Source organism: Podarcis melisellensis (assembly GCF_964234715.1).
Source record: "Podarcis melisellensis genome assembly, chromosome: 1".
In the NCBI taxonomy this organism is placed as follows: Eukaryota; Metazoa; Chordata; class Lepidosauria; order Squamata; family Lacertidae; genus Podarcis; species Podarcis melisellensis.
Genome location: NC_138528.1, coordinates 106,583,493 through 106,606,979, shown reverse-complemented (window position 1 = coordinate 106,606,979; position 23,487 = coordinate 106,583,493). Strand labels below are relative to the sequence as shown.

At 43.9% G+C, this 23,487-nt stretch overlaps 1 protein-coding gene and 1 pseudogene across 13 annotated transcripts in view; one reads left to right on the top strand and one right to left on the bottom strand.

The window, feature by feature from the left end:
- KCNH7 (potassium voltage-gated channel subfamily H member 7) overlaps positions 1 to 23,487 on the top strand; it is a 273,427-nt gene that overhangs the window by 117,916 nt on the left and 132,024 nt on the right. The window lies entirely within an intron of this gene.
- LOC309380175 (small ribosomal subunit protein eS10 pseudogene) lies at positions 12,145 to 12,697 on the bottom strand (annotated as a pseudogene). The gene has a single exon. The product of its transcript is annotated as a small ribosomal subunit protein eS10 pseudogene (transcript).

The window sequence follows — 23,487 nt, the reverse complement described above, 5'->3', positions numbered from 1 at the left end:
AGATAGATAGATGATAGATAGATGATAGATAGATGATAGATAGATAGATAGATAGATAGATAGATAGATAGATAGATAGATGATAGATAGATAGATGATAGATAGATAGATGATAGATAGATAGATGATAATGATAGATGATAGATAGATATAGATAGATGATAGATAGATATAGATAGATAGATGATAGATAGATAGATAGATAGATAGATAGATAGATAGATAGATGATAGATAGATAGATAGATAGATGATAGATAGATGATAGATAGATGATAGATAGATAGATATAGATAGATAATAAGTCTACTTTTCACATGCAAGACATAAGTGAGTAGCAGCTCACAGCACAAACAGAACAAAAAAGGCACAAGAAATATTTCATTCAAACAAAGAGAAAAGATCAATGCTTTCTGAATTTCCTGCTACCTTCTTCACAGACCTTTTGCTTTATGCTGTTGTGATATTGATGGAAATTATATTGATGGAAATAAATTTTCAGTCCTTGGTTAGTATTGTGAACTCAAAAGCTGTTGCTAGAAAAGCACCCTATAAAAATACCAGCGACAGACAAAAGCACTTGTGTTAAACAGTTTCATGGATTCCTGATCCCAGTGTGGAAACAGTGGGAGAGCAGATTAAGCATGAGTGCTGAGGACCAAAGTAATGGAGCCCTCACTTGTTTTGCTATAGCTTACGTTGATGTTGCTGGAGTGGGACAGGGCAGAAGTGTAGTCAGGGCAGTGCGAATGTGCTGGCAGGAGTATTGGATTGGCTGTGTTGGTGTAACCCCATCTTCCTCAGTCCCATCCAGATAAGCTGTAGCAACACCAGTGTCAGGAGGGCATCTCCATAACTCTGCCCCATCCTAGTGACAACTACTGAAGAAAAGTGTTCCTGGGCTATACCACATCAAACGGCAAGTGGTACTGGTGAAAGCTGCATGTTTGAACATTCTCTATTTAAAAAATTCTGTTGCATATAAAATATGTTAATGTGTCAGGGGGAAACTACCCTAGAACTTTTCTCTCTTAATTCTACTTGATGTGGAGGAGGGTTTTTTAAAATTTATATATGGGGAAGTATTTAGCCATGCAATTGCCCACCTGCAGTCTAAAGTGGTACAATCCAATAACCATTTTACCATTTTGTGCACTGTATGTGAAGAGTTTCGTTATACTGTAGAAGTTGCCCACAAAGCGGACACTCTGGGTCCATGAAGTAGGAAGAACACTAAACCCTTTCATGCTCTCATTTATGGTGTAACTAGGTCAAGCCCATGATCTTGGCATTAGTGAAATTGGTGCTATGATGGCCGGGAACAGCGACGCTTCCATTAAAATACAATAGTAGTCCAACCTGAGCAGCGGTTGCATTGCATAATGTGGTTAGATGTGTGCTTAATCAGCATTGACACTTTGATGGAGAGGCAGATGGAAATAGCCATTGACCTGCTATTAATACTGGAGCTGGAGATAAAAATAATCTTTTAGTTTTATACAAGAAGAACATGACATTTTGAGAGAGGGAGACATTAACTTCACAATGGGATTTAGGAGGTTTCCAGACAGATGCGCCATGGTGGGAAGTAAGATCCCACTGATTCCAGCAGCTAGATCCCCAAAAGCTGAGAGCAACTTATTGTAAGCTCCATGGAACATTTATCAAATATTTTATGTTGCTATCTGCCAAGCTCCATAGCTTAGTAATCCATGTGATTACATCATGGCGGCAGTGCAGCTGAGCTGTGAACCAGAAAATCTGTGCTGTGAACCAGTTCAAATCCCTTCTCTGCCATGAACCTGCTTTAGGCAAACTGCAGAGGCTGCAATATGGGGATAGCAGTACTGACCTCTCTTCCAGGGTTGTTGCAGGGTTTACTTAGATAATGGATGCAAATACCTGGAACGCTCTAAAGTGCAAGATACTGCTGGTATTTAACATCACTGCTGCTGGTATTCATGCTCTTTCTGTTCCCGCTTCTTCAAATATACAAGGAAGAGGCCAGGGAGAATGAAAGAAAAACAAAAGACATGGCCCTCCTTCAGACAACACAAGGACGGGTGCAGGGATCAGAGAAAATGGAGTGGAGAAAAGGGATGGAAGGATAATAAGAATAATTATTTATACCCCACCCATCTGTCTGGGTTTTCCCAGTCACTCTGGGCGGCTTCCAACAGAATATTAAAAACACGATAAAACATCAGTCATTAAAAACTTCCCTAAACAGGGCTGCCTTCAGATGTCTTCTAAAAGTCAGGTAGTTGTTTATTTCCTTGACATCTGATAGGAGAGTCCTTGACATCTGATGGGAGGGTGCTACTACTGAGAAGGCCCTCTGCCTGGTTCCCTGTTACCTCACTTCTTGCGGTGAGGGAACTGCCAGAAGGCTCTTGGCACTGGACCTCAGTGTCCAGGCTGAACAATTGGGGTGGAGACACTCCTTCAGGTCTACTGTTTAGAGCTTTAAAGGGCAGCACCAACACTTTGAATTGTGCTCGGAAATGTACTGGGAGCCAATGCAGGTCTTTCAGAACTGGTGTTATATGGTCTCGGCGGCCACTCCCAGTCACCAGTCTAGCTGCCACATTCTGGATCCATCAATACTGGTACTCTCAGTTTCTCGTTTTTCCAATCCTAAATTTTCGAGTCTTAAATTCTCCACATTTCCACAGCAAATTATTTTTTACTTGAAAAAGGTTCTCATGAAACCTAGAAGGGAGCCACTTCTGTCTGCTTTGCAAGACATGGGACTGTAGTGCCATATGGACGGCAGCATATAGGATTGTTCCTTTGCGGGTGTCTTCCTAAGCCATCAAACAAAACTGCACACAGAAGCCTGCTTTTGCATGCTTCTCTCTTGCTCGATCGGAACATTTAGGGGCATCACGGGCCATTTATTTATATACTGCTTTTCATTCCAAAGAGCCCCCACGTGGTGGACAGCATGTTAAAACAAAATATAAACAGAGGACAATTGAAATGCCATAAATCATTCAACAAGTTAAGCAATATAAAGCAGAAAAGTTACAGCACTGGAGGCCAAGATCCTGCACCCTAAGAAGATTTGGGGCTGCCTCAGATCTGGAATAATTAGATACTTTTAGGTTCCAGATCTGAAATAATTAAAGCCCTCCTGCTAAAAGAAGATCCATTGCCAGACTATTTGAGCCTCGTTTAAACCAAAGAGTTGCCCAGCTTCCTTGAACATCTATGTGGTGTCTATTTTATTCTGAGATGGAAAGCTCTATGAATTTAGGTACATCATTCACCAGACATTATGTAAGTTGCACTGCAAGATGACATATCATAATTGATAGCTTGACAGCTGATTCCCCTCATTTTCAGTGTCTTGATATATAATGTACATACTGCAATGCATTTCAACTACTGTGTACATCATCACAGTCAATCATCCTGAAACAGCGCCTTGGCACGAGTTCCTTTCCGTAATCTTCTAAGTGGGATAACTTGACTTTGGTATAGGAAATGTTTTCTGCCACAGTAGTTTGAATTCTGCTAGTTGAAATGGCTGAAGAAATCCACCAGGATTGCAAATCTCTTAAGATCTCTGTGAAGAAGGGGAAATTATGGTAGAATGATTATAATAAGATAGAAATTACTCCAGCTGTGTATTGAGCTTTAGACTGAGTTTAACTCTTTATGATGGGGAGGGGCACAGTAGAGAAGGTGGAGACATTTCACAGGAAATGTAAATTTTGACTTCATCCAATGACTTGGATAACTTAGAAGATGCTTCTGGAGAATGCCTACCTTCTTGGTGTTAATTAATAACCATTTAATTAACCATATATGCTTGCATTATATATGGTCATGGTTCAGGGACTTAATTTCGCTTTTGTACTTACGGCTGCTGTGGGGAAATTCCCTTTATGGTGTTATTACGGAGAGGACGTCTGGCAGGAGCTACTATAGCTTGCCTTTATAGGAGGCTGCTTAGCTCAAACTACTGTGGTTTTCTCTACAATAGCAATAACAAATATCTTGCAATAGCACTGCACTCACTGCTTAGAGTGAAGTCAGAATGAATAGATAATTCCAGTGCCTGTACGGAGTTCTAGCTAAGCAGAGCTTCTCGGTAACATGTAGCTAATCTCTAGTCTATCAATCCTAATCTGCATGGGCTTCAGAGAGCATGATTTACATTAGTCTGATTTACGTGGGAGTGGGGAGTCTGACCTCCAGGTTAGAGAGCCTGGATTTCCAACCTCCCTTATATATTCAGCACAAATGGGAATTCTAGTCATGGTAAGGGAGCCTCTTGGAGGAGCTGCCAGTGGTAGCTTTCTCTGGAAGCCCATGTCCTCCTTGGTGGGACTCCTAATTGACCAGAACTCAGGGCTGAGTCACTTTTATATAGCAGTAGCTCTTTGCTGAGTCCTATCCATTGTGGACATGGCTTGGTTTGGCCCTCTTGTCATTCAAGCCACAATCTCGCCAAGCCACCATCTTGTGTCCTTCAAAGCCAGAATCAGGACCAGTGAAGCATCAATGGCTGTCAACTATTTTCCAGGTTTCTGAATTCTGTCTACACTGGGAAGTAGAGGCAGAGAAGATCCTTTGGGTGGATTTACAGGGATTCTATTGAAAATGAAACTTTTGTTCCAGCACATTTTATTTCTAGTAATCTAGGAGGGAACAAAATGAATCAAAACTTTCTTTGGTGTTGCTGTGATGCTTGATACATTCATACTCTGGGGGAAGGGGGAGTCTTTGTTCATTGATTTGCTGTTGGCTGAAAAGCCATTCATTTGAGTTAAGTTCAATAGTCATGCTGTCTCTTTGAAAACTTGTGGCTTTGCAGAGAGGAAACTATATGCTGCAAATCACATTCATTATCAAAACAAAGAAGAAATGGGATGCAAATCATCAACTCTTTCCCTTTCACATGCATGGAAGCCTTTTGCTCCTTCATCAGTGTAACATGTGTTGCACTTTCTTGGAAATTTCCTATAAAGAAAATGGCTCCCAGGCAGAGATGGGACTAATGAATCAGTAGCACACAGCAGTTTCATTCAAGACTGATGTGAAGGAAAAGGCAAGGATGGTTTAGCCTTAAGCAGATCTCCTGGAAACTGGAAACCCTTCTTGCACTCATTAGCGGAAGTTGACCTGGTGACTTTACTTTGTTTGTGTCCATCAGGGAAGATGACTGACACAGAAGACAATCTAAGCTGAAAAGATCTGATGAGAGAGGGAGGGAGCTACATGGTCCTGCCCTTGGTAGACTTGCGTTTTCCCTCTCTAGATTTTGACTGTATTTTCAGTCTCCAGCCAAAACCAGTTATAGGTACCAGACACCCAGTTTCCATTGGGGAATAACTTCTTGGAAGCCGTCAGAGATAGTTCAGTGACTTTCCCAATATCATTGGTTGCTGCAAGCACAGAAAGAAACTTTCTTTAGAAATGGAGTTTGAAGTTATATATCTGAGTGCTCTGTGTATCAGAAACAAAAACAAACCATCACTCTATATCTGTAGAAGGCTAAGAAGCCAGCAAAAAGGCTAGACTTGAGCCCTTCTCCCAGACTGCATTTCCACATTCTGAGTGGCTTTTACACGTGGAAACATTCAAATGTGTAACCTCACCTCCCCCATCCCTGACCCTGTATTCTGAAGCGGTACAGCTTAGGTGGCCTCTCTGAATATTTGAATTGGCACTGAGGTTTCTAGATTAAGTGAAACCTCAGTAAAAGTCTGGCACCAACCTTTGGAAATAACATTTAAGAAGCACTTTTATTTCATTACGATCTTGCTACAGAAAGGCTAGACAAAACTCTACCTCTTTCATTGCACAGAAATCTCATCCATGCTGAAACGTAAGAGAATTTAAGAATCTTAGAATATGTAAGAGAGACGCTGGATAACTTTTACATTCTGAAAAAGGAGCACTCCTGTGAAAAATCAATAATTGAATCTTCAAGCTCAGACAGAGAACAAACCCATAATGCAGTATTTTTATTTTGGTTAAGCAACTGTATTTGGTCCTATTCTTTGAGACAAAATGTTCTTCTTTTTTCCTTTTATAATGAGGTATTTCTACCTAACATTCCTGGTTTTGCTCAGGAACCTTTTGCTGCCTTCCATAAGGGATCTTCCAATTCCCCCACAAGCTACAAAATATTATGTCCTTTGTTGGAATGTTCATCGACTGACAAGATGTGACCACCATCATTCATGCCAAATAGTAACTTTTTGCAGAGCTTCAGTGATAACTAATGATAGTGCAGAGTGGAGTGGCACTTAAAGGAGCAAGTGCTACACAATCCAGAGCAAGGAAGAATCATTCGTCTTCGTTTCAACGGATCCATTTTTCTTTTTGTAATAGTTTCTTAACAGCAAATGAACATTAGTGCTCCTCACCTTCAGAACTCTTTGAGATACAACTGCATTAATTCATGCATTCAATTTGGACTTTATCAGCCTAATCTATTTTGACTCACCCCATTCAGCACTTTTGAAAGATGCATATCGGGGATGAGGAACCTGCTGTCCTTCATATGGGTTACAACATCCATCACCTCTGACCCTTGGCCATGCTCATTAGGGTCAGTGGCAGTCCAGCAATATCTGGAGGACACAGGTTCCCTACTTGTGGCAATGGGCAGTTGTCTGTAGGGTGGCAACCAGGAATCTCTCTCTCTGTGACTTTACAGTTCATATTTGGCACACAGGTTTCACTGGCAAGAAGGTGTTTTATCCTGAAGGTCGTGATTAGATCTAGGGTAGAATGTGGCCTCTGAGGGGTATAAGACATTTATGGCTTCGTGAGTCAGAGATGTTTTATTTACTTATAAAAGCCTTTCTAAACCACCAATTCATTTACTTATAAGAGCATTTCTAAACCACATTAGTCACAAGAAAGTCTACCTTCTTGTCACATACAGCTGAAGGAGGAAGTTGGGGAAATGATGCTCTTTTTCACTTTCTTTTTCAGCTCTTAGATTATTTTTAAAATTCCCTTTTATCCTCTGGGTGAGAGGAAAAGAATTGATTAGATAGAGTGACCCAAACAACTCACACAACTAGCTGTAAACTTTATGTATGTAGGAACAAACAGTTTAGTTTAGTTTCTGTTTTTCTGTTTGTTTGTTTGTTTTTTGCCTTCCTTCTGTTGTATTCAGAAATGCCTGCTGATATTAACTGTTAGTGGCTTTTCTCCTCTCTCACCCAATGGGCTTTAATTAAAGTCTGTTGCTTATTCCAACAATAATGTACTGTGGACTCATCTCAAGGACTTGGGGGATTTCTCATGTTACCCAAGTGGTGTTAGAAGCAGCTCCACTGTAGAAGTTTCCACACTGTAAACATGCTGTGAGAAGAGACCTACGGATTAGGAGAAAAAGAGTGTGAAGGTACTTAGTTGGGCGCGAGGAATCAAAGCCACAGCTTCCATAGCAACAGATCAAAAAATAAATATAAACCTTTCAGTTCAATTTAAGCAGGAGGTCACATCAGCTCACTAAGTTCTCCATCTGAAGAAGGCTCCATGATGCTCCATGCTGTAGCAGTTCCTGTTTAGCAATGTTGGTGGTTTCCTTCACATAGCTGGTTGTGAACCTGCATGCTTCTGATCCCCCAGGATATTGTCTTATGTTTTTCATCCTGTGCTTCCTCTTATTCATGGAAGGATATTTCTTTGTGTCTAGCAAAGCTGATCACCTCTGGCATTTAAGAGATGCAAAGCGAAAGGGACAGTGGATAAGATGAAAAAGAGCCAGGCTGCTTAAGAGGAGCATAGAATGCACTGGTGACCTGAGCTGCCTTAAGATACGCGATCCCAGACTTCAAAAATGCATATTTTATGGTCGATTTGTAGAAGGAGAATGTGGAGGAGAGCAGTTCTGGGACTTTTTTAGAGCAGAAGCAATGGTGTCCTCTGCCCAAGTGGTCCACTGCAATGATTTTGGTGTGACAAGTAATCATCATATTTCCTTATTTGTATTTTAATACACACTGTTAGCTTTAACCTATATTTAACCTGTATTTTAACCTCTGTGTGTTTTATAGGCTGTGCTTTGTAAGCCTTTTCTACAGAGGCAACTTCCCGGTATGAGCTCTACAGGTGCCAACGTAGATAACTATTTCATTTGTGTGAGCTGCTGCAGGTGTGATGTGCAACTAGGCCAACATTTGATACTAAATATTTCTCAGCATTCTGGCTCGTTCTTGAGGTTGGTCAGGCGTCCTACTTTCCTGGAGACAATCCTCTATTTGAAGTAGTTCTTTCTTTGAAGGGTTGTCCAGTTCCAAGTGCAGCTTCAAGATCAAAATCAGTAAGAAAGGAGACCCTGGGCGTTGAACCAACCCATCAATAGCACCAGGGCAGCAGACTCAGCAGGCTTACCTGGTCACAGTCTGTGGTGGGATGTATTGCATTTCTATGTAAAGGATATAGTTTACATCCGCAACATAAATTAACATATGGAAATGTTATGCAAATTGGTGTCATCTTTCATCCTCATTTTTCATAGAATCGTAGAGTTGGAAGAGAACCCAAAAGTCATCATGTCCAATGCAGGAATCTCAGCTAAAACATCCATGTCCAACCTTTGCTTAGAAACCTCCAAGGAAGGAGAGTCCACAACCTCCCGAGGGAGACTGTTCCACTGTCAAACTGTCAGAAAGTTTTTTTCCAGATGTTTCATTGGAATCTCCTTTCTTGTAAGTTGAAGCCATTGGTTCAGGTCCTACCCTCCAGAGAAGGAGAAAACAAGCTTGTTTTTGGTGATTTGGAAGAAGCCATCCTATCATTATAGTTCATTCTACGGTGCCATTAAGTAGTATTACTGTTAAGTTGTGGGTGAACATATCAGATGACACAGCAATTCTTCAAACAGCTCTTGTTTATTCACAGGCCAGAACAGAACTGAACTGAAGGGTTCAGCCAGCCTGCTTATATAGAGCTCCACTAGAACGCAACCGTAACCATTTTCTGTAACTATCCAATCACTGAACGTCACTTTTAATCCCTTATTTGTATATGTGGACCTGCGTGAAAACTATCTACAGTATCCCCCTGCTAGCCCAGGGTGAGAACTTCAGTACATAACAATTACTCCAGGGACTTACCTGCACTGGCAAAGAAAAAGCGCTTTATATGCGTTGCATATTCATTATAACACCGTGACACCAGATGGCGCTGTGGAGTTCTGTTTTACAAAGTTTGCAGTGCGTTTAACTGAAACGCTTCTTTGATGTGTCTAGAACCAGCCCAATTTAACTGCAGTGGGGGTGGGGAGCTTTCTTATATAATATTTTAAACTTTCTTAATAAATTATCCTTTTAGGTGTGGCAACTTGTTGTAGATGCGAGACATTTATAAATAATTTTGTGTGCCAGTTTATAACTACTGTCCTTACATCCGCTGATGTAATGTACCTTTCAATAATTCACACAAATCTATGATGTATCATAATAACCATTTCTATTCATCACTAATTAATTAGCTGTAAAATATTTAGAAAAGCTTATTCATTTAAGTACTACCAGGGTTGCAAGCCATGTTCCAACACCACATGGCAATATCGGGGGGGGAGGGGGAGGGGGTAAAAAAATTGCACCATATAATTTATCGCTGCTTTTTCTATGCGATTTGACATTCTTTTATTTAGGTTGTGCTGGAAGTCTCACAAGCACAATGACCAAGATTAAAAGAACTCCCTTAGGAGTGACAAAGAAGTACCTTGTTAGTGATCTTTGGGAAAGGTGATATAATTTAATTTTTAAAACAAACAAACCACCAAGCAAGCAAACAAACAAACAAATATCCAAGGGCTAAGTCCTCCTTGGACCTCCAAATGCCCTCCAGATGAGAACAATTCCCATCACCCTGACCATGCTTTTTGAAGTTGATGGGACTTGGAGTCCAAACATATATGAAAGGCAACAAGTCAGCTATACATGGGCTCTAAGGAATGCCCGATGATGAAAATGATGATGATGATTTTTAAAAATTGTTTTCACAATTTATTTTCCCACACCATGTCACAAACCAAATTCCCAAATACCCCCTCAGTTTCAAGAGAAGATTTCCCCCTGTGGTTTGATTCAATGTCTGATAAAGCAGTCACAGCCTTCTCCATTATTCCCATTGTCTCTGGGTCCAGAGGCATCCAGGGAAATGAAGATGGCGGCAGTTGCTGCTGCCTCTTAATCCTGTGCTGTGAAGAGGCATGCTGGGAATTCCCATCAGATCTCTGAAGACGTCAGGGCAGAGCCCTTCAGTGTTGTACTACAGCTCCCACCATACCTGTCCATTGACAATGCTGCTGGGATTCTTGGGAGCAGGAACCCAGCAATATCTGGAGGCCCACCTGTTGGGTAAGCCTGCCTTTGGGCCTTAAAAGTCAGAACTTGACTGGGAGCCAGCCTAGCTCTCTGACCACAGGTGTAATAACCTCTTTGTCACCAGACCTTGTCAATTCATCCACTGGACCAGGTGAAGTTTCCAAATTGTCTCCTGCAATTCAGTTTCAAGATGCAAGGATTCCTGAGGAATCAAGTGACGTACATCCTATGTTATATTTTTTGTGATTCCCTTATTCCATTGTGTTTATCCTGGCACCATAATTTATCCTTGTCCCATGTTGGCCCCTAATATATCTCCCTCTTTTGCTGCTCCCTAGTGTTTCCTCTGCGGGTGGCGCTGTGGGTAAAAGCCTCAGCGCCTAGGGCTTGCCGATCGAAAGGTCGGCGGTTCGAATCCCCGCGGCGGGGTGCACTCCCGTTGCTCGGTCTCAGTGCCTGCCAACCTAGCAGTTCGAAAGCACCCTCGGGTGCAAGTAGATAAATAGGGACCGCTTTCTAGCGGGAAGGTAAACGGCGTTTCCGTGTGCAGCTCTGGCTCGCCAGAGCAGCGATGTCACGCTGGCCACGTGACCCGGAAGTGTCTTTGGACAGCGCTGGCCCCTGGCCTCTTAAGTGAGATGGGCGCACAACCCCAGAGTCTGGCAAGACTGGCCCGTACGGGCAGGGGTACCTTTACCTTTACCTTTAGTGTTTCCTCTGAGTGTTTCCTCTGAGGGACGCGGGTGGCGCTGTGGGTTAAACCACAGAGCCTAGGACTTGCCGATCAAAAGGTCGGTGGTTCGAATCCCCATGATGGGGTGAGCTCCCGTTGCTTGGTCCCTGCTCCTGCCAACCTAGCAGTTTAAAAGCACATCAAAATGCAAGTAGATAAATAGGTACCGCTCCAGCGGGAAGGTAAACGGCATTTCCGTGCGCTGCTCTGGTTCGCCAGAAGCAGCTTAGTCATGCTGGCCACATGACCTGGAGGCTGTATGCTCGCTCCCTCTGCCAATAAAGCGAGATGAGCACCGCAACCCCAGAGTCGGCCACAACTGGACTTAATGGTTAGGGACCCCTTTACCCTTTACCTTTAGTTTTTCCTCTAGTTTCTTTGTGACAGGGACAACCAATGTAGGGCCCTCTAAATGTTGCCGGACTATAACTCCCACCCCCTGTGACCATTGCCCATACCTGCTGGGGCTGAAAGGAGTTTAGAGTCTGACAGGTGCCCCATTGGCTACTCCTTCTGCAGGGCAATCGGCCTCTGAAACAGGGAGCCTATGGAAATGGAGTGAAACGGAAGCGTGGTGCCCACGAAAACTATATTTACCCTGAAATTACAGGGGGAAAGGCAAGCTGCTATCTAAATAAAGAAATTGCCCACGGCTCTCCCATAATCCAAGAGAGACGGCACTACCCAGTAGGTAAATAATATCCATTTTAAACCCATTTATAAGGCTGCAGTAAGAGATCATAATGAAAGCGCTGTCACAGCCGATTGTGTCCCACTTTCCACGGCGTGAGTTTGTTTTTAAACTATGCCGAAATGGAAAGTAAATCATGAAATGCCTCATTAAAGTAACATTATCTTGCCACAATAAATCCAGCAAAGCACAGGATTTAAAGAGTTTTGGCATGCTGTTGTGGCAGCGTGTGCTAAGGCTAAGTCAAGTTAGCAGTAGATTAGAAGGGGCTTTTCATATGAAAATGTTTGAAATGGATGTGTAATGTGCTTTAAGGCCTACCTTGCTTTGAAGGAGAAGGGTTCTACAGTTGGAAGGAACGAGCCAGATTGTTTCCTCGTCTCCAGCTGGAGCCAAAGACCTATAGGGACGTTTTGTTTTGTTTTGCATTTTCCACCTATTTATTATACACAAGATGCAACCAAACAGCAACAGATTTCTCCTGAGGTGGTTGACCACGTCCACGCCCAAATCCACCTCTAAACTGAAATTCAGTAGCTGACCCAGCTCCAGCCTCTGCCTTCTTGTCAGCACTGCGTCTGTAGGTGTCCCTGTCAGCCTCTCCCCATGTAAGGGGAGCAGGACGCTCACCCTCCAAACCTTTTGGCCGGGGCCGTCCAGTTTCAGGACGACTGCGACGCAAGGTGGCAGGCACAATTTCAGGCGGCAGGTGGAGATAGTCCCTCAAGTACTGGATGCCCTCATTGGTCAAATACCAATAGAAATGCCTCCATGCAAAAACTGCTCCTTCACGTAACCAGAAGATTTCAGCGACTACATTGCTTTCATGACTTGGAGGTTGGGGACATTTTTGTCTGCCAGTTCTGGGTGTTTAGGCATATGAACATCTTTCTTAGCTACCATCACTCCCTCCTTAAAAAGGAGTTGGTAGATGGCAATGTGAGGGGGGTTTAGGCATCAACATTGTGGCAGCGGCAAGAGGCTTGAACGCTGGGAAGAATAGGGCCGTTCTGTTGAATCCTTGCTTGTGAGTTCCAGAACCGTAATCACCAGGTCCATTTTCACAAAGCCATGTCACAGGAAAGAAGGCACCTGAGATGTGCTCCTAAGAAATGTCCTTATACCAACACAAACATTTGGTCCATGTTGAGCAAAAGGGGAAAGTATCTGCTGACTATAACCACAAAATGCATCTTCCACTCCAGTGGCACTTCTAAACTAGTCAATGTCACTTACTCTGCCTGAACCCTTAACTTACTGACAGCCTGGTAATTGTGGAGTGAAAGTGTGGCACAAAGCTCATCAAAGGCACCTGTGATTATTTATTACAAGATTATTTATTACAATATTACATGATTATTAAGTGCACAAGCTTGGCTGGCCTCTTTAAAGCAAGCATAGGTAAACTCGGCCCTCCAGATGTTTTGGGACTACAACTCCCATCAACCCTGACCACTGGTTCTGTTAGCTAGGGATCATAGGAGTTGTAGTCCCAAAACATCTAGAGGGCCGAGTTTGCCTATGCCTGCTTTAAAGCCTTACCGTGTTTTAAATGAGCATGTGTTTTGTTAAACTGTTGCATCACGTTAAATACCAACAGCTTTTATTTAACTATTAATGTTCTACCAAGGTAGTTTTGAGGAAAGAGTTAAATACCCATTTAAAACCACTTAGCCAAATCACCCTTGTATTCTCTCCACCCTAACTAAGCCCCAACAACTGAGGACTCTGCGGAAGTCTCTATACCTTCTCTTGTATAGAATTCTGACTCACAGTGAAGGTCCCACATGACAGTTAAGCTAACTTTCACCTGACCAGAGAGAAACCTTCCCACATCAACTGCATTCTAATGTACATCACACAATAAAAAAGTCGTAACGCATTACACAATACCCATCAAAACTTAACCCAAATAAACAAGACTTATACATGGTCCATCTAACTTGATATTGTCTATGCAGGGGTGGCCCAATCATGAGGCAAGGTGAGGCAACTGTTTCAGGTGGCACATCCACAGAGGCAGCAGATCCTGATGTAGATCTTCATTCCCCCCCTTGGTCCTGTTGTAAATCTTCACTCACCCCTTCTTCCCTGGTGCCATTTTGTGGTTCACATCAGGTGCCAAAATGTCTTGGGCCAGCCTTGCCTCTACCACTAGGGTAGATGTCCCCAACAAGGTTCCAACATAGGAACCAGAATGACTTGGACACCCCACTCGGCACCCACCCTATAACTGATGGTTTTGGATATTTGCAGGACTGTCTGATGGGGAGATTGCCTAGCTTGGTGAGGAATGGCACGCTTTGTTTTGTCTGTGGTTCATTTGGTCATGTGCAGAGGTGTTTTGCCTATTGTTTGGTAGAGGGAGGTCTGAGCATTGCATGCTTCTTCTATGAAATGGGTGCTTTGTGATGTCCGTGACAGGTTTCCTTTCGATTTCTAAAGGGGCCTCTGAGCCCCAAACGGTTGGTGGTTCCTAGTCTGCATTGACTGGCAGCCCCTCCTGATGGTTCCCACACAGGAGTCTTGTCCAGCCCTCCCTGGGGATTGCTGGGGTCTTTGTGCATGCAGAGCATGTTCTCGACTGCTAATCTCTGGCTCCTTTTTCACTTGCAAGTGGCTGGCAGTGAACAAGGATAGGCGGAGGGCAGAAAGCCAGACTGACAGATGGCTTTGCATGGGGAAGCCAGGATATCATCTTTGGCAAGGATTCCACCTTCAGGAATTCTTTCTGTGAAGGTTAGCCGTAATCCCTCTGAGAAACAGACTTTCAAAAACTTTCAAAAATAACAAAATAGATTCCAATACAAAGCATCTCGCCTATGTCATTCCGCCAATGTCCTTACAGGGGATGGAAGGGCAGTGGTGGCGCGGGGGGGGGGCGTGTTGTGATGACTAGGAAGATAAGAGACTTGAATTAAAGCAAGAGAGGAACAGAAAAAAAAATATTCCGCTGCTTAAATAATGGTAAAACTAATGAAATCAATTCATCATTGCAAACGTTCAAGCAAGTTTTCCAAAATTTTACTAGCTGATCAGATGCACTGATCCAGTTAGAATCACAGTCTTAAATGGAAAGGCATGCAGGCTGTTTCAAGAAAGAAACATTTATATGTTTTGATTAGGAACCATGAAGCAGAGTAACTTAGTTTTCCAGGCAAGTAAATAGCGGGAGATGTTTTGCTCTTTTGCAAGCTGGCATCCCTGAGCAACTAATTGCCAATGGCTGGGCAGGGCCAAACGTTGGTGCCTTCCCAGAGGAACCACACAAAACTCTGACAGGGCGCGTGGGGGGGTGTCTCCTACAAACTCTTAGCTCCTTTAACAAACTACGGCTCCCAGAATTCTTTGGGCGAAGCCATGACCTTCAAAGTGGTATAACAGCGCTTCTAAATGTGTAGTGTGGATGTGGTTCTGAACACAGACGGGGAAGGTTGGCAAAGATGAGTGAGGGGCCTGGAAGGGTTGGAAGACTTGGGTATGTTTAGCCTGGGTAAGAGCTGCAGGCCAGAAAAGGCAGCTATATAAAGACGTATTGTTAAACTGTCTTGCATTCCCTCTACTTCCAGTTGCCTGCCTGGAATTGTCTGGCTCCTAATAAGGGCAGTAGCGATTGTGGAATAAGAAGATGAGCACCCTTTATATTTCCAGCAGATCACTACCCAGAGGAAGCAAATGTAACTTTAAATCCTCCAGGGCAGTGGGAGATAAGACATCACCATCTTCTCTTCCAGTATGTGAGAGTGTAGGCTGTGTGGCCACATGTGAACTATACATTTAAAGCTCATCGTTTTCCCTGGATAAACCTGGGACCTGTAGTTTGTTAAGGGTGGTGGGGAATATAGATCAGTGCTGTGTAAACTGCAGTCCCCATGGTTCTTTGGGGGGAGCCGAATGTCTTAAATGTATGGTGAAGGTGTGACAGGATGCTCAAGCCTCAGTCTCCTCTCACCATGGTTGGAGAATTGCACTGAGACATTTGGAGAAGTGCAGATTTCAAAAGAAGACTGTTTTTGTTCATGTGTTATGTCCAGAAGGGAGGATTAAGTCAATTTGCCCTGAAATGTGAATGGAACCATATTGCTCTCCCAACCCTAATCACCAGCTTTCTCATAATGATGCAGGTGGGGTGGTTCTCAATCTACAGGAAGCTATTGTGCATATATATATATATATATATATATATATATATATATATATATACACAGTGGTGCCTCGCAAGACGAAAATAATCAGTTCCGCGAGTCTCTTCGTCTAGCGGTTTTTTCGTCTTGTGAAGCAACCCTATTAGCGGCTTAGCGGATTAGCGCTATTAGCAGCTTAGCGGCTATTAAAGGCTTAGCGGCTTAGCGGCTACAAGCTATTAGCGGCTTAGCGGCTTAGAAAAAGGGGGGAGCGGGAAAAAATCGCAAGACTCGCAAGACGTTTTCGTCTTGCGAAGCAAGCCCATAGGGAAATTCGTCTTGCAAAGCGCATCGAAAAACGGAAAACCCTTTCGTCTAGCGGGTTTTTCGTCTTGCGAGGAATTCGTCTTGCGGGGCACCACTGTGTGTGTGTGTATATATATATATATATATATATAATCTCCCCATTGAATTTCGTAGGAGGGAGATTATCTGCTCCAGGCCCAGGGCTGACATAAAGCTGCATTGTCAACAGAGGTGTGGTTGTGTAGTGCACGTGTGCTCCTCCCCTCTGCCACACCTTTCCAGACTCACTTTTTTAGACATTCCACTGGTGTATCTTCACCAGCGGAACTGATGTTTTCTTAGTGTTCCCTGGACATTTCCACCAGCAGATCTGTCACGCCAGTGGCATATTGATCATACCTCCGGTGTTGCAGAGCTTCCCCAAAGAGTAAGGGCCATAAGCTCAGTGGCAGAACATAGAATTGTGGAGTTGGAAGGGACCTTTGGGGGCATCTAGTCCAACCCCTTGCAATGCTGGAATCTCAGCTAGTGCATCCTTGGTAGATGGCCATCTTCTTTGCATGCTGAAGGCCCCACATTCAATCCCCATCAGAGGCTTGGGATGAAATTTGTCTGAAACAGTCTGTGGAGACAAATCCTGTGCTGGATGGACCCAGGTTCGGATTCAGTACAAAGCAGGCTTCCTATGTTCCTATATATAGGCTTCCATCCAATATGGGATTGCACCCTCAATTAGCCTGATTATTTTCGCTATTTTTGAAAAGAGAGCCAGATATAATCTCAGGGAAATGATTCAATTTTTGAAAACCATTTTTAATTCTATGTAATTACAAAGAGATTAATTGCAACCGCCGAGACCTTTCCTAATTAGCAAGTCTCCCTCTTTCTTCCTCTTTCCCTCCCAAAGTCATTGTTGAACAATGAATGGGAGGGAAAGCTATGATGGGGGGGGGGAGAGAAAGCCATGATCAGCTGCTTACAGAGATCCAAACACATTTGCAAACAACTTCTGTACATCCACATTATGTGAGACTTCAACCCTTCATTTGTCTGTTACATTTTCCACTGGCTTCAGCGGCTCTTAACGGTTGATTCAGCAAGACTGGGACCAACTCAAACTGCTTCCAACACCATCATCAAAAAGATGACCAGTAGCTCCCCTAGCAAACCTCTGGCTGCTGCTTTGGGACAATCAAGAAGGAAATACTTCCTTACTGTGGAGATGGGGAACCTGTGACTCTGAATTCCATCTCCCATCTGCTGAATTCCAACTCCCATCAGCCCCAGCCAGCATGGACTGTGGTCACAGGTGGTCGGAGTAGTCGTCCAATAACACAGAGGGCCACAGGTTCCCCATCTCTGGTGTGCTATTGGGAGGTACGGATGGAGTCAAGGAAGTACCTTGATTAGCACTGGCAAAGCAGGACCTGTCATCCACAGTGCTGACCACGTATCCTGACTCCACTGCCACCTACTGGTTAGATCGGAAATTCCTCTCTTCCATCAATTGCTGTGCAGCCACATCCATTTAATTGCCCACTAATGCAAGCAAGTTTGGCCCCTACTGCAACATTGCCTTCAGCTTTAAAACTTTGCTTTCTCCTCCAGGAATGAATGGCGGCTTATTTATTTATTTAGTGAGAAATTAATACGCCACTCTTTGTCAATAGGCCACAGGACGGTTTACATAATAAACAAACTAAAGTACACACATAATGTAATTACAATACAATACAATACAGTGGTCATATAAATACAATTCATATTTAGTGGTGTCACAATAATGAGCCAGCAACAATATTCATGACTCAACCCTTGCAGAATACAAGGGGATAATAATATATTATCTACCTAGCTTAGCTGCAACTATAAAACACAATGCATATTTAACATGAGCAGCAGTAAAAAATAATAAGATCAAAATCACTGGTGGTAAAGGAATGCCATGAGGTGATGGGGGCTAAGTCTAATTTTCTGCTTCTGGTAGCTTGCTGCAGCCACTAAGAACCGAGACTGTTCTAAGCCGTACACTCCCATCCTTGGTTCTGTTTCATGGTCATGGTGTGGTCCTCCAGATGTTGCAGGGCTCCAACTCCCATAATCTATACCCTTTTAAAATGTGGCTCTTTTCTGCTGTGGGTGTGTGTATAGGGTTGTTGTTTTTATTCTAATTTTATATGTTGTGATCTTTTCTGTGAACCGCCATGAGACCTCTGCGTATAGGGCAGTATAAAGGTAAAGGTAAAGGGACCCCTGACCATTAGGTCCAGTCGTGGCCAACTCTGGGGTTGTGGCACTCATCTTGCTTTATTGGCCGAGGGAGCCAGCGTACAGCTTCCGGGTCATGTGGCCAGCATAACTAAGCCGCTTCTGGTGAACCAGAGCAGCACACAGAAACGCCGTTTACCTTCCTGACGGAGTGGTACCTATTCATCTACTTGCACTTTGACGTGCTTTCGAACTGCTAGGTTGGCAGGAGCAGGGACTGAGCAACGGGAGCTCAGCCCATCACGGGGATTCGAACCACCGACCTTCCGATTGGCAAGCCCAAGAAGCTCAGTGGTTTAACCCACAGCGCCACCCATGTCCCATAGGGCGGTATATAAACTCAATAAATCACCATCATCTCTGACCACTGAGCATGCTAGCTTGGGCTGACAGGAATTTGAGTCCAACAACATCTGGAAGGTGACAAGTTTAACATTCCTGGAGCAGAGCATGAGCTCTGGTGCTGGGGTAGCAAACCTGTGGCACTCCAGATATTGGTGGACTCATGCTCCCATCAGCCAGCATGGCCAAAAGTCAGGGTTGATGGAAGTTGGAGTGCAACAACACCTGGGAGACCTCTCTGGTTCTCCATCCTCACTGCAATTATAGTAAGGCAGACTTTCCTGGGAATAAGCCCCATTGAACTCAATAGCCAACTTCCCATCATCACTGCTATTCTAGGACACACCTGTTGGGTTTCTGCCTGGTGTGCAATTGCTAGAGGCACTGATCTACTGCCAGAAAGAAAGGGTCGATGTAATAGAGACTGAAAAAGAACTCGTTTGTTCCCCTTTCATATATCAAAGCTTGAAGAGATCTTTCGAGTCAAAATAGATTTAGCCTTTTGTTCAATTAGCTGGAGCTCTCCTTGGCTGCTTCACATCTAGCAGAATGGTGTATAGTACATTTTTACAGACCTCCAAGCAATCAAGCAGAATAATTTTCATTTTTAATTTTTTTTGCACACTTCATATGCAAGAAAGCAGAATGTGCACATTTAGGAACCAGGAAGGTTTGCTAATGAGAAACATGTTCCTCCTCCTCCTCCTCCTCCTCCTCCTCCTCCTCCTCCTCCTCCTCCTTCTTCTTCCTTCAAAAAAAGAGATTTTTCCAAGAAATATTTCTCTGAATTGTGGCTGGGCTTTTACTAGGTGAACATTTTACCCATCTTCTGCCTCCCCACCCCCAAACAAAACCCCACTTTAGTTTAGAACAGCTGCAATCGTGCATTTGCCTCCAGCCCATAATCCTGACAGCATCTGACATAATCTGTATGAATGGCCAGATCAGAAGCCACCTATGTTTAACTGAACTCTCTGACTTACATGCTCTTCCCCTCAACAAGCCATCTCTGGTTCTGACAAAAGTTGACAGTTTAGAAGCAACTCTCTTGTGCCATTCCTTGGATTCTTGACCCAAAACTGGGATTGAGTATAATGTTATTGATTGATTGATTTAGAAAGTTATAGAGTGATAGAGCACATCTTTTGCATGCAAAAGGTCCCAGATGGCCTGATTCTGTACCAGGTAGCTTAATAATAATAATAATAATAATAATAATAATAATAATAATAATAATGTTTATTTGTATGTTTTTATGTTTCCCTCCTCCAGAACGGAGGTGCCCCAAGTAGCTTACATAATGGCCATAAAACAACCACCATGTCAGTCACCTTATATAGGTAAAAAGGTAAAGGACCCCTGGACGGTTAAGTCCAGTCAAAGGTGACTCTGGGGTTGCGTGCTCATCTCGCTCTATAGGCCTAGGGAGCCGGCATTTGTCCACAGACAGGTCTTGTGGCCAGCATGACCAAACCACTTCCATCACAGGATGCTGTGATGGAAACCAGAGTGCACAGAAATGCCATTTACCTTCCCACTGCAGTGGTACCTATATATCTGCTTGCACTGGTGTGTTTTCAAACTGCTAGGTTGGCAGGAGCTGGGACAGAGCAATGGGAGCTCACCCCGCCGTGGGGATTCGAACTGCAGACCTTCTGATCGGCAAGCCCAAGAGGCTCAGTGGTTTAGACCACAGCGCTACCCACATCAGTTGCCTTATATATCCATAGGTAGATATAAAACAAATAAGCAGAATAAAGAGCAAGGGAGAAACAAAACCTTTAAAATTAAACTACAGCCATGCAGGAGCCAGCACTAAATGGTAGAAAAGAAATCTACACAACAGACCCATTAAAGGCTTGGTGAGGCATCTTCAAGTGGTGATGGATTGATCTTCAAGTGAAGCAAAGAGGGAGACAACTGACCCTCCTGGAGCAAGATCATCCATTGACTGCATGCCACAGTGGAAAATATCATTTACAGCAGCCTTTCCCAGCCTTAGTGCCTCCAGATTCTTGGTCTACAAATCTCAGCATTCTTGACCATTGCCTGTGATGGCTGGGGCTAGTGGGGGTTCCAGTCCAAAATATTTGGAGGGTGGTTGGTCGGGGAAGGCTGCTTACAGCACAATCCTATCCACCTGCCCCAGAAAAAATGTTCCATAAAGTTCAATGGGGCTTACTCCCAGGAAAGTAGGCATAGGCTTAAAGCATTTCCCCTAAGTTCACCATGCGATCAGCTAAAACCGGCTTGGGGCAAAATTTTGTTTTGGTAATTTCGCCATATAGTCCCCTCTATTAGGAGCCAAACAACTGGCATTTTAAAATGTACATTCATTAATTTATTCCATTTATCTGTACCTGTTTCGTCTTCTGAGACAAGTTGCAATTCTACTTTTCTCTCTCAGCTCTCACTCTTGCTCTCTCTTCACAAATATATTGACATAACTCTGGCAGAAAATGATCACACATATGCAGACATTCCTTTCGTCTCTTGATTCCTTTTCTCATTTTCTGTGTGATTCTTTGCTTCTCTTGTACCATTTCGAATATTTCCAGCCAGCGTATTTTTTTCAGCTCATGAAACGGCAGAGAACTGAAAAACTGTCCACTCTTGGCATTTTCAGCTTTGTTACACTTAGGGAGAAATCATGTACTTACTTACTTGGCGGTAGCCCTGTGAAGATTAATGGCATATGCCCCATAGCCTGTAAAGGTTTCCCATCCCTGCTCTAAAGTGTTACATATAATCCCTAGAAATTATTGCTAAATTATTATCCTGAGCTAAGCAATCGTTGTGTCTGGGTGGATTGTGGCTCCGTTTGCACTATTATGCATTTAAAGCACTATGATATCACTTTAAGCAGTCATGGCTTCCTCCAAATAATCCTGGGAACTGAAGAAGAAGAAGAGGAGAAGGAGGAGGAGGAGGAGGAGGAGTTTGGATTTGATATCCTGCTTTATCACTACCCATAGGAGTCTCAAAGCGGCTAACATTCTCCTTTCCCTTCCTCCCCAGCAACAAACACTCTGTGAGGTGTGTGGGGCTGAGAGACTTCAAAGAAGTCACCCAGCAGCTGCATGTGGAGGAGCGGAGACGCGAACCCGGTTCACCAGATTACAAGTCTACCGCTCTTAACCACTACACCACACTGGCTCTAGTTTGTTATGGCTGCTAAGAGACATTAGGAGACCTCTATTCAATTCACAGAGCTACAATTTACAGAGTGGTGCAATATTCAACCCCTCTTCACAGGGAACTCTGGAAATTGTAGCTCTGTAAGGGGAGTAAGGGTCTTCTAACCAGTGGCAAAGCTGCGGGGTGTGGGGCACACATCCTGGGGCATGGTACGCCGCCCACGAGGGCGTGGCATGCCACCTGCAGGTGCACGGCGCGTGTTCTAGGGCGTGACACATCACCTGTAGGGGCGTGGTACCTGGCACGTGGGGGTGCGCGGCACATGTTTCTGGGGGTGCGCTGGGATGGCACCCTACCGGAATAGTGGTGCCGGGGGCGGTCCGCTCCCTCCACACTCCTGTTCCTCCGCCAGTGCTTCTAAGAATGGGCAGACTTTGGTCTTTCAAATTTCAGCAGCGCCCTTTGCAAAGCCACAATTTGGCGCAGCCCCCGCCCACCTCTTGCATTCCGTTCTGCTCACTTCACTATGTCATAGTTGAGATGCCCTTCAACGCCCCCTAGGCTTGGCACCCAGTACAGCAGAACCAGTCGCACTGCCCTAAACCCACCTCTATTCCTAATAACTCTAGAAACCCTGAACAAACTACAGTTCCCAGGATTCCCCGGACTATTTAAAGTGGTATGATACGGCTTTAAATGTGTAGTGCAGATGGGGTCGTAGTGAGATATGGTAGGGTTGATTGAAGATGTCCAAGCAGTCTGAAACACTATGAGAACAAAACCATGCAAAGGTCTTCAGACCATTTCCAAACTACTGATTACATAGTATGCTTCCCCCTCCCTCCACCCCACCCCCTTGCAACACACACATCCTCCAGGAGAGTTAATTTTCTTTTCCCAATGGGCTCCTACCTCTGCTTTCAAATGTACCAGGGAAATACCCTGGGAGCCCTGGAGTAAATCAAATGAATATCAACCACACCTAGGCTGATAGGCAGAATGCTCATTTGTTGCAGAGTTTGGGAGGAGAAGGGGAGAAGTCAAGGGGAAGAGGTCCTATTTAATCATTGTAAGCTAAGTTCCCTAATAAATATCCAGCCACATCAAATATACATTTGTTGCTCTTTCTTTTCTTGCCACCCTCACCACCGTCACCTTTCCTCCCCCTTTAAGTACTGCACCACCAGGATATAAAGGCAGATATAATACATTTCAACCTGCAAGCTATTTTTAGTTGCTCCCTGGCAATGAATCTTTAAAGAGATCTTGGATATCTGTCTGCAGTCAGTTTAATAGGGGAGCTTGTGACATTCCCCCTTGTCACCATGCTAGGGAAGGCATTTCAATCCCAGGAAGATGGATAAGAGCTACATCAAAAACACAAATCTTCTTGTTGGTGCATGTGGTGAATAATCAACAGAGAGAGGTCCCAAGAGCTCTGGATTGAATTAAGGCTGAATCCATTTGGGTAGTGATCGGGGTATGATGAGTACCTGTGCAAAAATCCGTCTCCAGCTTCTCAGGAGTTCCACCCCACCCTCCTTTCTCAATAAAAGGGGCTTCCATTTTTCTGCCT